Source organism: Eumetopias jubatus, unplaced genomic scaffold (assembly GCF_037043125.1).
Source record: "Eumetopias jubatus isolate StellerSeaLion01/CBP00866 unplaced genomic scaffold, mEumJub1_p1.0 scaffold_6, whole genome shotgun sequence".
Lineage (NCBI taxonomy): Eukaryota > Metazoa > Chordata > Mammalia > Carnivora > Otariidae > Eumetopias > Eumetopias jubatus.
This window is the reverse complement of record NW_028274812.1, coordinates 52,825,319-52,839,271: the sequence shown is the minus strand read 5'-3', so window position 1 is coordinate 52,839,271 and position 13,953 is coordinate 52,825,319. Positions and strand designations below refer to the sequence as shown.

Here is a 13,953-nt window from a genome sequence, read left to right as displayed (position 1 = left end):
TTTCTGCTTTACCAGAATATACTCTTATAGTTACCTTCAGCTATAATGATTTATGATACCAAAAAGAGGAAATATTTTCAACATTAAAGAATCCATTAAGAGATCTTTGACAGCAAGGCCCATCTAATTATGTAGTTGACATTGCAGGAAATAAGTGTGATATTATCATAAAAAGGAAGTCATGGAGAGAGATGCTAAGGACTCCACTGACTCATCCATACAGTTTTTGTAGAGATCAGTACAAAAACCACAATGAACTTAAATGAACTCTAAATAAATTTGTCAAAGAATTCCATTCATTCACACTAATACTCCATCTGGTAGTAAGGACCTCAGAGTATAAAGACAACTTTTATTTAGAGTCCAAGTGAAAGCTGTTGTTAACTAAGCCTCAGCCACTCACACTTGATAATGAAATAGATGGTTCTAAAAGTTAACAGGAGAGTAAGAGTCTCTGCCACTAATTTTTGCCTGGCTGGTTTTGGGTCATCTTCATGCATGAAAGATTCCCGGAAATATAGAGGTTCTGTTCTCTCATTGAACACTTAAGACATGATATTTAAATCCATTGACTTCCATTATAAAAAGAAGCTCTAGTGTGAAAAACTACTTCATTGATGTTTAACTTTACTGAAAATAAATAGTAAGTATATGGATGGTAGTATTTTTGTAATCAAGATTTTATGTGACATTTTGTGAAGTTTCTCTTTCATGGTTCTTAAAAACAATACCCTCTGGAGCCTATAATTTCCTTGGATTCCCACTATTACTCTTACAGGGGATCGTATCCTTTAAAATGTTGTAGGATATCTAAAGTGAAGGGCTGGCAATTATTTAAATAAAAAATGGATTTAATTTACAGGACTATTTGTAGGATTGATGGGAAGGATTTCATCTTCCTGCCATAATCTCTATAGCAGTTTTCATCGAAAATATTAGCTGAGGATATATGCAGTAACACAACATCAATAATAATAGATGTGTAGATCACCCTAACTTTTCTTTCTGATTTTTTAATTTGTGTATCACCAAACACACTATTGATATTTAAAAAAAATAAGCCCTTATGGTCAAGACAGTGGTGGTACAAAACCTCTCTAGAATAAATATAGTTTTATTTGTTGCTTTAAACTGATTGGCAGGGGCGCCTGGGTGGCTCAGTTGGTTAAGCGACTGCCTTTGGCTCAGGTCATGATCCTGGAGTCCCGGGATTGAGTCCCGTGTCGGGCTCCCTGCTCAGCAGGGAGTCTGCTTCTCCCTCTGACACTCTTCCCTCTTGTGCTCTCTATCTCTCATTCTCTCTCTCTCAAATAAATAAATAAAATCTTAAAAAAAATAAAAAAATAAACTGATTGGCAATGATTAAAAAGGAAGGAAAAAATAGAAGAACGGAAAGAACTAAGAAAGGAAGAAAGACTAAATTCAATAATGTAAATGTTAATTTTATATTTCACCCAAATGTTTTGTGAAGAAGAGATAGATAAGCATTATCTAGCATGCGTAACGTCTATGTGAGATCGGTACTTACGGTTTTATAAATTATATAAATACTTTTATAAATCTATAAATTCTAAGTTTCATCCAAAACTCCAAAAATGTAAATGTCAAAACAAATATTACTAGAGATTAAGAGTGACATTTCATAATGATAAAAGTCTATTTATTAGAAAGCCATGATAATCTTAAATATATGCACCTAGTAACACATCTTCAAATTACACAAAGCAAAAATAGATTTAATGAGTGAACTAGACAATTGAATAATCATAGTTGGAAATTTGAACATCCCTCCTAAAGCAATTGAATGAACAAAAATTTGTAAAGATATAATCATTTGTTTTGACCTAATTAGTACTTATTGCACATTAAACCCAATAACTGCAGAATTCAGTCTTTTTAAGTGCACATTGTATGTTCACCAAGATTGAACATATTCTGGTCTGTAAACCAAGTCTCAACAAATTTATAAAGTTTGAAATCATATAGAATGTATTCTCACCATAGTAGAATTAAATGTAAACAACAATGAGATATCCAGGAAACTCTCAAATATTTGCAAATTAAATAATATATTTAACTAATCCATGGATTAAATAAGAAATCACAATGAAAATTAGAAAATGTTTTGAAGCAAAATAAAATGAAAATGTAACATTGAAATTTTTAGGATGTTGCTAAATAAAACAGTTCTTTGAGGAAAATTTGTAGTTTAAATGTTTTTTTAGAGGAAAAAAAGTCTCTAAAATCAGTGACCTAAGATTTTACCTTAAGAAGCTAAGAGGCAACCTACCAAATTGGAGAAAATCTTTGCAAATCATATATTTGATAAGGGTTTAATATCCAAAATATAAAAAGAACTCTTACAACTCAATAGCAAAAAACCACAATCTAATTAAAAGTGGGCAGGAGGATCTAAATAGACATTTTTCCAAGGAAGATATACAGCTGGCCAACAGGTATATGAAAAGGAGCTCAACATCACTAATTGTCAGGGAAATTAAAATCAGAACCACAATGAGTTATCACCTCACACCTCTTAGAATGGTTACTATCAAAAAGAAAAAATAGCAAGTGTTGGTGGGGAAGTGGATGAAAGGGAACCCTTGTGTGCTGCTCATAGGAATGTAAATTGTTGTAATCACGATGGAAAAACATGGAGGTTCCTCAAAAAATTAAAAATAGACTGCCATATGCTCCAGCAATTGCACTACTGGAAACTGAACTCATAGAGGCAGAGAAGGGATTGATGGTTGCCACAGGTGGAGGGTGGAGGGTGGACAAAATGGGTGAAGGTGGTCAAAAGGTACAAACTTCCAGTTATAAAAGAAATAAGTTCTGGGGATGTAATGTAGAGCATGATGACTCCAGTTAACAATACTGTATTGTGTATTTGAAAGTTGCCAAGAGAGTAGATCTTAAAGTTCTTATCAGAGGAAAAAAATTGTAGCTGGTGATGGATAGTAACTAGACTTACTATGAGTGATCATTTTGCAGTATATACAAGTATCAAATCATTATGTTGTACACTTGAAACTAGTATATAATGTTATATGTCAATTATCAGTTTAAAAAAAGGAGAAAAAAGAACCTAGAAGGGTAAATTAAAACTAAGTAGAAAGAAGGAAGGAAATACAAAGAGTAGAAACCAATGAAATTAGAAAACAAACAATAGTAAAATTAACAAACCCCAAACTGAGTTTTTTGAGATGAACAAAATTGTAAAACCTTTAACTACACCGATCAAGAAAAAAACCCCACACAAATGACCAATATTAAGAATGAAAGGATTATAAATATTAAAAGGATAATCAGAAGAATATTGTGAGCAACTTCATGACCACAAATGTCACAACTTAGATGAAATGGACAAAATTACTAAAAAATAAAATTTGCCAAAACTGACACAAAATGAAACAGAAAATCTGAATATCCATATAGTTACTAATGAAATCTAATTTGTTATCAAAAACTTTCCCACCAAAAAGTCTAGACCCAGAAGGTTTCACTGATGAATTCTATCAAACATTTAAGGAAGAACCTTACTTATACTGTCTTACACAAACTCTTTCAGAAAACAGAAGAATGGGAAACATTTCTCAACTCCTGTTATGTGTCTAGTGTAGCCATAACAGCAAAACTCAACTAAGGCATTCCAAAGAAAGAAAACTAACAAGATAATATTTCTCAAGAGCATAGACATAAAAATAATTAACAAAATATTAGCAAAGCAAATTTAGCAGCATATAAAAAGAGGATGATAATACATCATGACTATTTGGAGTTTATTCTATGAATGCAATATTAATTTAAAATTTGAGAATCAGTGTCATCTATATTAACAGAATAAAGGAGAAAAATAATACTTTTAACAAATATGGAAAAAACATTTGACAAGATCTGGCTCACATTCATTATTAAATGCTAGGGCTAGCATTTTATTAAAAAAACAACCAACCAATGAACTGGGAATAGTAAAAAGCTTCCTTAATTTGATAAAGAACATCTACCAGAACCATCCACCAAAACCAGTGAGCATATTTAATGGTGAAATATTGGACATTCTCCCTCTCACACTGGGAACAAGACAAGGATGCTTACTCTTCCCACTTCTAGTCAACATAATATCAGAGGCCCTAGTAACTGAAATAAGGCAAGAAAAAGAAAACATGGAATGGAAAAGAAGAGCCAAAATGATCTGTTTTTAAACAGAAGGCACTGTTTACATAGAGGTATCTTTAAAATCTTCAAATAAACTCATAGAGCTACTGTGTGAATTTAGCACACTCACAGGTTTCATGGTTAGTGTGCAAAAATCAATGATATTTTTATATACTTGCAGCAAGGATTTGGAAAATGAAATAAAACCCCCAATTTTAATAATATCATCAAAAGCATAAAGTAATTAGAAATAGGTTTAACAGAAAACCTGCAATACCTCTCCACACTGAAAACTAGAAAACATTGCTGGGAGAAATTAAAGACCTAAATAAATGGAATGATATACTATTTTCTTGGATTGGAGCATTCAATATTAGAAAAAATGTCACTTCTTCTTAAATTGATATGTAGATTCAATACTATGATAATCATAACCCCAGCATGCTTTTATTTTTTTTGACAAGTTTTATATGGCAATGAAAAAAAAATACCCTGAGTAAGCAAAACACTCTAAAAAGCATAAAGTTGGGGCACCTGGCTGGCTCAGTTGGTAGAACACATGACTCTTAATCTCAGGGCCGTGAGTTCAAGCCCCATGTTGTATGGAGTCTACTTAAAAAAAATTTTTTTTAAAGATTTTATTTATTTGTGAGAGAGAGAAAGGGTAGAAGCAGGGGGAGCAGCAGGCAGAAGGAGAAACAGGCTCCCCGCTGAGCAAGGAGCCTGATGGGGGACTTGATCCCAGGACACTGGGATCATGACCTGAGCCAAAGGCAGATGCTTAACTGACTGAGCCACCCAGGCATCCCCCCCAATTTTTTTCTTAAAGAACAACAAAGCTGAAGGGCAAACAGTTTTAAGACTTACTAGAAATCTACAAAAAATTAAGGAGTGTGGTATTGGTATAGGATAGAAAAATTAATCAGTGGAAATTAATGATTGGCATGGAGAATGGAGAGCTCAGAAATACATACCTACCTACTTATGATCATTTGACTTTTGACAAAGGCAGTGGACAGTCTATTGGGGAAAGAAATGACGCTGGAGTAGCTGCATATCATTATGGGAAAAAAATGAACCTTGACCCTACCTCATATATCACAAAAATTAATTTGAGATGGATCATAGGCCTAAGTCAAAAAAACAAACTATAAAGCTTTTCAAGGAAAACATTTGAAGTATGTCTTCATGATTTGGAGGTAGGCAAAGATTTCTTAAGTCCTAGAAAGCAATAGTATAAAAATATGATAAATTAGATTTCAACAAAATTAAAAACTGCTGCTCCTTCAAAAGCACTTTAGGAAAATGAATGGACAAGCCACAGACTGGGAAAAAATATTTGTAAATCATATATTTGACAAAGGAATAGGATCTAGAATATACAAAGAATTCTTAAAAGCCAATAATAAACCGCCTGATAAGAATTGGGCCCAATTTTTGAATAGGCACTTCTTTTGAGGAGACATATGCAAAAATGCCAACTTACATAGTCACCAGGCAAATGCAAATTAATAGCACAGTGAAACATCATAATACGTACCCACAACAATGACTCAAATTAAAAAGACTTGCAAAACCAACTACTTATGAAGATGTGGGGCAACTAAAACTCTCCTACACTGTTGTCAGGAATGTAGAGTATAAGACACTGAAAAAAGGTTTGACATTTTCTTATGAAATTAAACATACTTCTAATCCTATGATCCAACAGTTAAACTCCTAGGTATTTACCCATACAAATGGGAAGAAAAAAAGTTGACAAAAATTTGTACAAGAATGGTTCTATTAGCCAACATATAAGCTAATTGAACCTTAAAAAAAAAGAAGGTTCTAGCTGCTTTATTTGTTATAGTCAATAACTGGAAACTGATCAGGTTTTCACCAACCAGAGGATGGATAAAGAAACTGTAGCATATGAATAAAAGGAATAAAAAAGAATAAACACATAACAACATGGGTAAATTTCAGAAACAGGCTGAGGTAAGAAGCCTTATACAAAATAATATATACTCTATAGTTTCACTTTTATGAGGTTTTAGAAAAGGTTTTATGGTTTGCTTTGGAGATTATAGTATAAAACTTTAACTTAAATCAGTTTACCTTTAAGTGATGTTATACTACTTCTAGTATAGTGTAAGAACCTTACTTTAAACAGTATACACCCATTCTTTTATACACCAATGTTATGCATGCCAAAGTATACAGTTATATTTGCTTTAAATACTTATCTTTCATTTTTTTAAATTTTTTAAGATTTGTTTTTATTTGAGAGAGTTAGAGCGTGTGTGAGCATGAGCAGTGGGGAGGGGCAGTGGGAGAGGGAGAAGCAGGCTCCCCGCGGAGCAGGGAGCCCAGTGCGGGGCTCTATCCCAGGGCCCTGGGATCATGACCGGAGCCGAAGAAGACGATTAAATGACTGAGCCACCCAGGCGCTCCCCCCCCCTTTTTTTAAAATTTTTTAAAAAGATTTTAGTAATTTGAGAGAGAGAGAGCACAAATGGCGGGGGAGGCGGGGGTTGGAGGGAGAGGGATAAGCAGCCTCCGCCCTGAGTATGAAGCCTTGTGGGAGCTCCTCTATCTCATGACCTGAAATCATGACCTGAAACGAATCAAGAGTCTGCCTCTTAACCAGCTGAGCCATCCAGGCGGCCCTAAATAGTTACCTTTTAGAAGGATTTAGATAAGGGGCACCTGGCTGGCTCATTTGAAAGAGCATGGAACTCATGATCCCAGGGTTGTGAGTTTGAGCCCCATGTTGGGTGTAAAAATTACTTAAAAAAATTAAAAAAAAAAAAAAAAAAGGACTTAGGGGCACCTGAGTTGCTCAGTTGGTTAAGTGTCTGCCTTTGACTCAGGTCATGATCCCAGGGTCCTGGGATCGAACCCGTATCAGGCTCCAGGCTCAGCAGGGAGTCTGTTTCTCCCTCTCTTCTCTCTTCCCCTGCCCCCCTCCCCATGTTCTCTCTCTTTCAAATAAATAAATAAAATCTTTTTTAAAAAAGGATTTAGATAATAATAAAGTTTCATATTTACCCATAATTACCATTTCTGGTGCTCTTCATTCCTCTGTGTATTACAGGGTTCCATCTAATATTTTTTTGCCAGGGGACTGCTTTTTAAGATTTTTTTTGTAGTTCTGGTATTCTGGTGATGAATTCTTTCAGCTTTTCAATGTCACAAAAAGTCTTTTTGTTTGTTTGTTTTGTTTTGTTTTTTAAAGTAGGCTCCATGGCCAGCGTGGAGCCCAACTCGGAGCTTGAACTCATGATTTTAGCCATTCTGACAGATGTGAGGTGATAGCGCATTGTAGTTTTGATTTGTACATCCCTGATGATGGGTGATGTTGAACATTTTTTCATGTGTGTTGGCCATCGGATATTTTTTTGGAGAAATGTCTGTTCGTATCTTTTGCCGATTTATTGGATTATTTGTTTTTTGGGTGTTGAATTGTATCAGTTCTTTATATATTTTGGGTATTAACTCTTTATCAGATATGTCATTTGCAAATATCTTCTCCTGTTCCATAGATTGTCTTTTAGTTTTGTTGGTTGTTTCCTTTGCTGTGCAGAAGCTTTTTATTTTGATGTAGTACCAATAGTTTATTTTTGTTTTTGTTTCCCTTGCCTCAGGAGACATATGTAGAAAAAAGTTGCTAAGGCCAGTGTCAAAGAAGTCACTGTCTGTGTTCTTTGCTAGGATTTTTATGGTTTCAGGTCTCACATTTAGGTCTTTAATCCATTTTGAAATTATTTTTGTGAATGGTATAAGTGTGGTCTAGTTTCATTCTTTTGCATGTTGCTACCCAGTTTTCCCAACACCGTTTGTTGAAGAGACTGTCTTTTTTTTCCACTGAATATTCTTTCCTGCTTTGTCAAAGAATATTTGACCATGTAGTTGTGGGTTCCTTTCTGGGTTTTCTATTCTCTTCTATTGATCTGTATGTCTATTTTTGTGCCAGTACCATACTGTTTTGACTACTACAGCTTTGTACTATAACTTGAAGTCTGAAATTGTGATGCCTCTAGATTTGTTTTTCTTTTTCAAGATTGCTTTGGCTATTTGGGGTGTTTTGTGGTTCCATACAAATTTTAGAATTGTTTGTTCTAGTTCTCTGAAAAATGCTGTTGGTATTTTGATAGGGATCGCATTAAATATCTAGATTGGCTTTGGGTAGTATAGACATGTTAACAATACTTTTTCTTCTAATCCGTGAGCATGGAATGTCTTTCCATTTCTTTGTGTCATTTTCAATTTATTTCAACAGGTCTTTTGCCTTTTTGGTTAGGTTTATTCCTAGGTATTTTATTATTTTTGGTGCAACTGTAAATGGGATTGTTTTCTTAATTTCTCTTTCTGCTGCTTCATAATTGGTGTATAGAAATGCAACAGATTTCTGTAGATTCTGCAACCTTACTGAATTTATTTATCAGTTTTAGCAGGTTTTGGGTGGAGTCTTTTGGGGTTTCTATATAGAATATCATGTCATCTGCAAATAATGAATGTTTTACTTCCTCCTTACCAATTTGGATGCCTTTTATTTCTTTTTGTTATATTGTTGCTAGGACTTCCAGTACTCTGTTGAATAAAAGTGGTAAGAGTGGACATCCTTGTCTTGTTCTTGACCTTAGGGGAAAAGCTCTCAGTTTTTCCTGATTGAGGATGATGTTTGCTGTAGGGTTTTTCATATAAGGCCTTTATTATGTTGAGGTATGTTCCTCTAAACCTATTTTTGTTGAGTTTTTGTCATGAATGGATGTTCTACTTTATCAAACACTTTTTCTACATCTAAAATGATCATATAGTTCTTATCCTTTCTCTTATTGATGAGATGTATCACGTTGATTGATTTGTGAATATTGAACCACCCTTACAACCTATCAATAAATCCCACTTAATCATTGTGAATGATTTTTTTAATGTGTTGTCGAATTCAGTTTGCTAGTATTTTATTGAGGATTTTTGCACTTGTGTTCATCAGATATATTGGCTTGTAGTTCTCTTTTTTTGTGATGTTTTTATTTGGTTTTGTTATCAGGGTAATGCTGGTCTCATAGAATGAATTTGGAAGTTTTCCTTCCTTTTATATTTTTTGGAATAATTTGAGAATTATAGGTATTAACTCATCTTTACATATTTGGTAGAATTTGCCTGTGAAGCCATCTGGTCCCGGACTTTTGTTTGTTGGGAGTTTTTTGATTACTGATTCAATTTCTTTGCTGGTTATCAGTCTATCCAAATCGTCTATTTCTTCCTGTTTCAGTTTTGGTAGTTTATATGTTTCTAGGAATTTATCCATTTCTTCTAGGATGGCTAATTTGTCGGCATGTAGATTTTCGTAATATTCTCTTATAATTGTAGCATTGGTTGTTATTTTTCCTTTGTCATTTGTGATTTTATTTGAATCCTTTCTCTTTTTTTCTTGATAGGTCTGGCTAGAGGTTTCTCAATTTCATTGATTTTTTTACAAAGAACCAACTTCTGGTTTCGTTGATCTGTTTTATTGTGTTTTTGTGTTTTGTTTTTTAGTTTCTATATCATTTATTTCTGCTTTAATCTTTATTATTTTCTTCCTTCTGCTGGTTTTAGATTTTGTTTGTTGTTCTTTGTTTGTTGTTCTTTTTATAGCTCCTTTGGATGTAAGGTTAGGTTGTTTATTTGAGAATTTTCTTCTTGAGGTAGGCCTGTGTTGCTATAAATTTCCCTCTTATGACCACTTTTGCTGCATCCTAAAGGTTTTGGACCATTGTATTTTCATTTTCATTTGCTTCCATGTACTTTTTATTTCTTCTTTTATTTCTTGGTTTACCCCTTCATTGTTTAGTAGCAGATTATCTAACCTCCATGTATTTGTGGTCTTTCCAGATTTTTTTCTTGTTGTTGACTTATAGTTTTATAGCCTTGTGGTCCAAAAAGATTCATGGTATGACTTCAGTCTTCTTGAATTTGTTGAGGCTTGTTTTGTGGGCTAAAATGTGATCTATTTTGGAGAATGTTCCAGGTGCACTTGAAAAGAATGTATATTCTGTTGTTTTAGAATGGAATCTCCTGAATATATCTGGTAAATCCATCTGGTCCAGTGTGACATTCAAAGCCATTGTTTCCTTGTTGATTCTTTGTCTAGAAGATCTGTCCATTGATATAAGTGGGGTGTTAAGGTTCCCTACAGTTATTGTATTATCAATTAGTTCCTTTATTTTTGTTATTTTTTTCTAAGATTTTATTTATTTGACAGAGAGAGAACAGCAAGAGAGGGAACACAAGCATGGGGAGTGGGAGAGGGAGAAGCAGGCTTCCTGCTGAGCAGGATGCGGGGCTCGATCCCAGGACCCTGGGATCATGACCTAAGCCGAAGGCAGACGCTTAACGACTGAGCCACCCAGGTGCCCCCCCTTTATTTTTGTTATTATTATATTTATTATTAATTCTTTTATGTATTTGGGTGCTCCTATGTTGGGTGCATAAATATTTACAGTTGTTATATCTTCTTGTTGGATTGTCCCCTTTATTAGTATATAGTGTCCTTCTTTGTCTTTGTTACAGTCTTTGTTTTAAAGCCTATTTTGTGTGGTATAAGTATTTTTACTCTGGCTTTCTTTTGCCATCCATTTGCATGATAGATGTTCCTTCATCCCCTCACTTCCAATCTGCAAGTGTCTTTTGGTCTGAAATGAGTCTCTTGTAGGCAGCATATAGATGGGTCTTATTTTTTTATCCACTCTGTCATCCTATGTCTTTTGATTGGAGCATTTAGTCCATTTACATTCAAAGTAATTATTGATAGATATGTATTTATTGTCAATTTATTATTTTTTTTGTGGTTGTTTCTAAAGATGTTTGTTCTCTGATCCTTACTTGTCTTTCTTTCATGTTTTGCTGAATTGTTTAGTGATATATTTGGATTTCTTTCTCTTTATCTTTGCATATTTATTAGTGGTTTTTGATATATGGTTACCATTAGGTTTGTATATAACCTCTTCTGCGATGCTTGGATTTTTAAGGAAAAAATCTGTATATCCATGTACATCTCCAAAGTATTTAGATCCTTGTAGTTGCTTTAAAAGTCCTCTTTGCATGTATTTTGTCTGTAAGTATTATTATAGTTATTCACTGTGGAGAATGTAGAGGTCCTTATTACCAGTCTTGAAAAATGAATGTGCCATAATTTCAGTACTCTCTCTTATATGACCAAGTGCTCATTTAACTCTGTTTAGAGATCATTAAAAAATTATAGGCAAGAACTTCTGCTGAATTTTTAAATAGTATTTAGTAAACAATGACAAATGTTGATATAAATGTATTATAAAATCTTTATGTCTGAGAGAATATTAAACAACTGGTATGAAAAAAAATGGTAGCTAAGTAACATTTTAGGAGATAGATCTATTGCATTGATAATTAGCCTAATATTTGAATTGCAAAAAACTCTTCAATTTAATGAGTACAGTTCTTTTTCACTTAAGTGTCCTATAAAAACCTAAAGGTTTTCAAGCCAAATGAATTTTGTTTGGAATTCTGTTTAGAAAATACTTTTCAGAGCATAAAGTTTGGATTATATATCCTTATAAAGGCAGAGTGTTTTTAAAGTTAACCCTTTAAAAAATTACTCTTGAATACTGAAAGGTATTATTTGATTTTACCTTTGCTGATGAGTGGAAACTTTCAATTAAGAATATTACAAGTGGGCCTTTTCATACCTTTCATTGTCATGAGCCTACTGAAAGGTACACACTTATTAAGTTACGTCTCAGAGCCTTATATGTTCATAACAGAGATACTCTTCTGTAAGTGAGACCAAAAAGTTACCTTAACATAGATAAACTTTCATTTGTGTAATATCTCAGTGTTAATTCTATAACACTGTGTTCTTCAATATTCACTTTGGTATTTTTCCCAATAAATTTTAAAAGAACTTATTGAGGTATAACTGATATACAATAAATGACACATATTTAAAGGGTACAATTTACAAAATAGTGGCATGTGCATACATCTGTGAAATTACCACTGCAATCAATATAATGACTATTTCTGTCACACTCAAAACTCCTCTTTTCCTGTTTTAATCCCTCCTGGTCATTGTCATCCTGCTGGCCCCTCTCTAGGCAGCCACTGATTTGCTTTCTGTTACTGTAGCTTTACTTTAATTTGCTTTTTTTTGGAGTTTTATATAAATGGAATCACACAGTATATACCCTTTTTTTGGTCTGGCCTCTTACTCTGCGTAATTATTTTGAGATTCATCTATTTTGTTGTATGTGTGGTTTCTACTTTTTATTGCTACATAGTATTTCATTGTACAGAAATATCACAGTTTGCTTATCCAGTCACCTAATGATGGACATTTGGATTGCTTCCACTTTTTGGCTATTCCAGATAAAGCTGCTGTGTAAACATGGAGTGTGTTTAAATTATCTTATATTTTGGGACACCTGGCTCAGTCAGTGGAGCTCAGGTCAATGAAGCATGTGACTGTTGATCTTGGGGTTGTGAGTTCAAGCCCCACGTTGGGCATGGAGCCTACTTAAAAAATAAATAAAATAAGATTATTTTATTTTCAAATTTTACCACTTATTGGTAATCATGGCTCTCAACTCTCATCATACAGCAGTGTTTATATGCAACTTCCCCAACAACTTGATAATTAGGGAAGATTCTGAAAATACCTAACTTAATAACCATTTCCTGCATTTTACCTATTTTACTCATTTGAGGTATTGATTGTAGGAAAGGAGGGATCTCACTTTGAATTTGAAAGTTCCAGCAGCCTGGCCAATATTATCTTACCTTTTATAATATCCTTAAATAAGAATATTAAATGTAACTGAATTAAAGCCTCCTTAATTAATCAAAGAGCTTTGCAAATACTTTCTACACTATAATGATGTTATGATGAATATTTTTCTAAAGAGAATAAATGTTTCCTAATGACCATATTTTATTTCCATAAGTAAAAGTGACAGTTGAAGTCTTTCTGTTACCAAATTTTCTCTAAACAAGAAAGTAGAGAAAGGACCCTATAAAGCATATTTAAAGGAAAATTAAGACACATAACCTAATTCATGGGTTTTGTTATTGAAAAAACTTTTTACTGTTCACATTTTTATACTTTTAAAAAAATCTCATTACTTTAGATTTTACTTTTAAAAGGAATGCTTTATATGCAATAACATTTCATTCTCTTGAATAAAGTTCCAAGTCTTCTTTTTTTAGAAAGAAAGGAAAAAGGAAGAATAAAGAAAAATATGCAAAGCTTAAAATTTGTTACCCCTTTCCACTTACTTGCCCTGGACAGTGTGTGTTCATGTGTGTGGATATATCTGAACATACATGCACTGTGACACAAGCATATATAAAAACCACCATTCTAAGGCAAAAAATACTAGCTGTTTATTATTTTATAACTGCATTAAATTTATAGTCTTTTGAGAATGGAATTTTAATTTTGAGGTAATTTAATTAGCAATAATCGTGCCTCGGATAAACCTCATTGGCTATGATACTGCCACTGCGCAAAGCTTAGGTAATTTCTTCTAAAGTAAAGTGGCCTTAGTGTCATTTACCTTAATGTTAAATATGTAGTCTTGATACAAATACATGCACAGTTCTGTCTTTTGATGTGTTTTCTTAAAAGGCTAATCTTGTTACACACTTTTAATTCTGTACTGACAATTTTTACTATAGACTGAGATAAAGGGCAGTATAATCCCTTTCTCAGTAAAATTCTATATGTTGAAATATTAAATACTTTAAAAATATATATGTTGAGTTTTTGACTTAGGATTATTTGTGATATCT

At 33.3% G+C, this 13,953-nt stretch overlaps 1 protein-coding gene and 1 pseudogene across 3 annotated transcripts in view; one reads left to right on the top strand and one right to left on the bottom strand.

The window, feature by feature from the left end:
* The window catches only part of AFG1L (AFG1 like ATPase), a 221,204-nt gene that overhangs the window by 105,082 nt on the left and 102,169 nt on the right, over positions 1–13,953 (top strand). The gene's annotated exons all lie outside the window — the stretch shown is intronic.
* On the bottom strand, positions 13,547–13,675 carry LOC114210051 (U4 spliceosomal RNA; annotated as a pseudogene).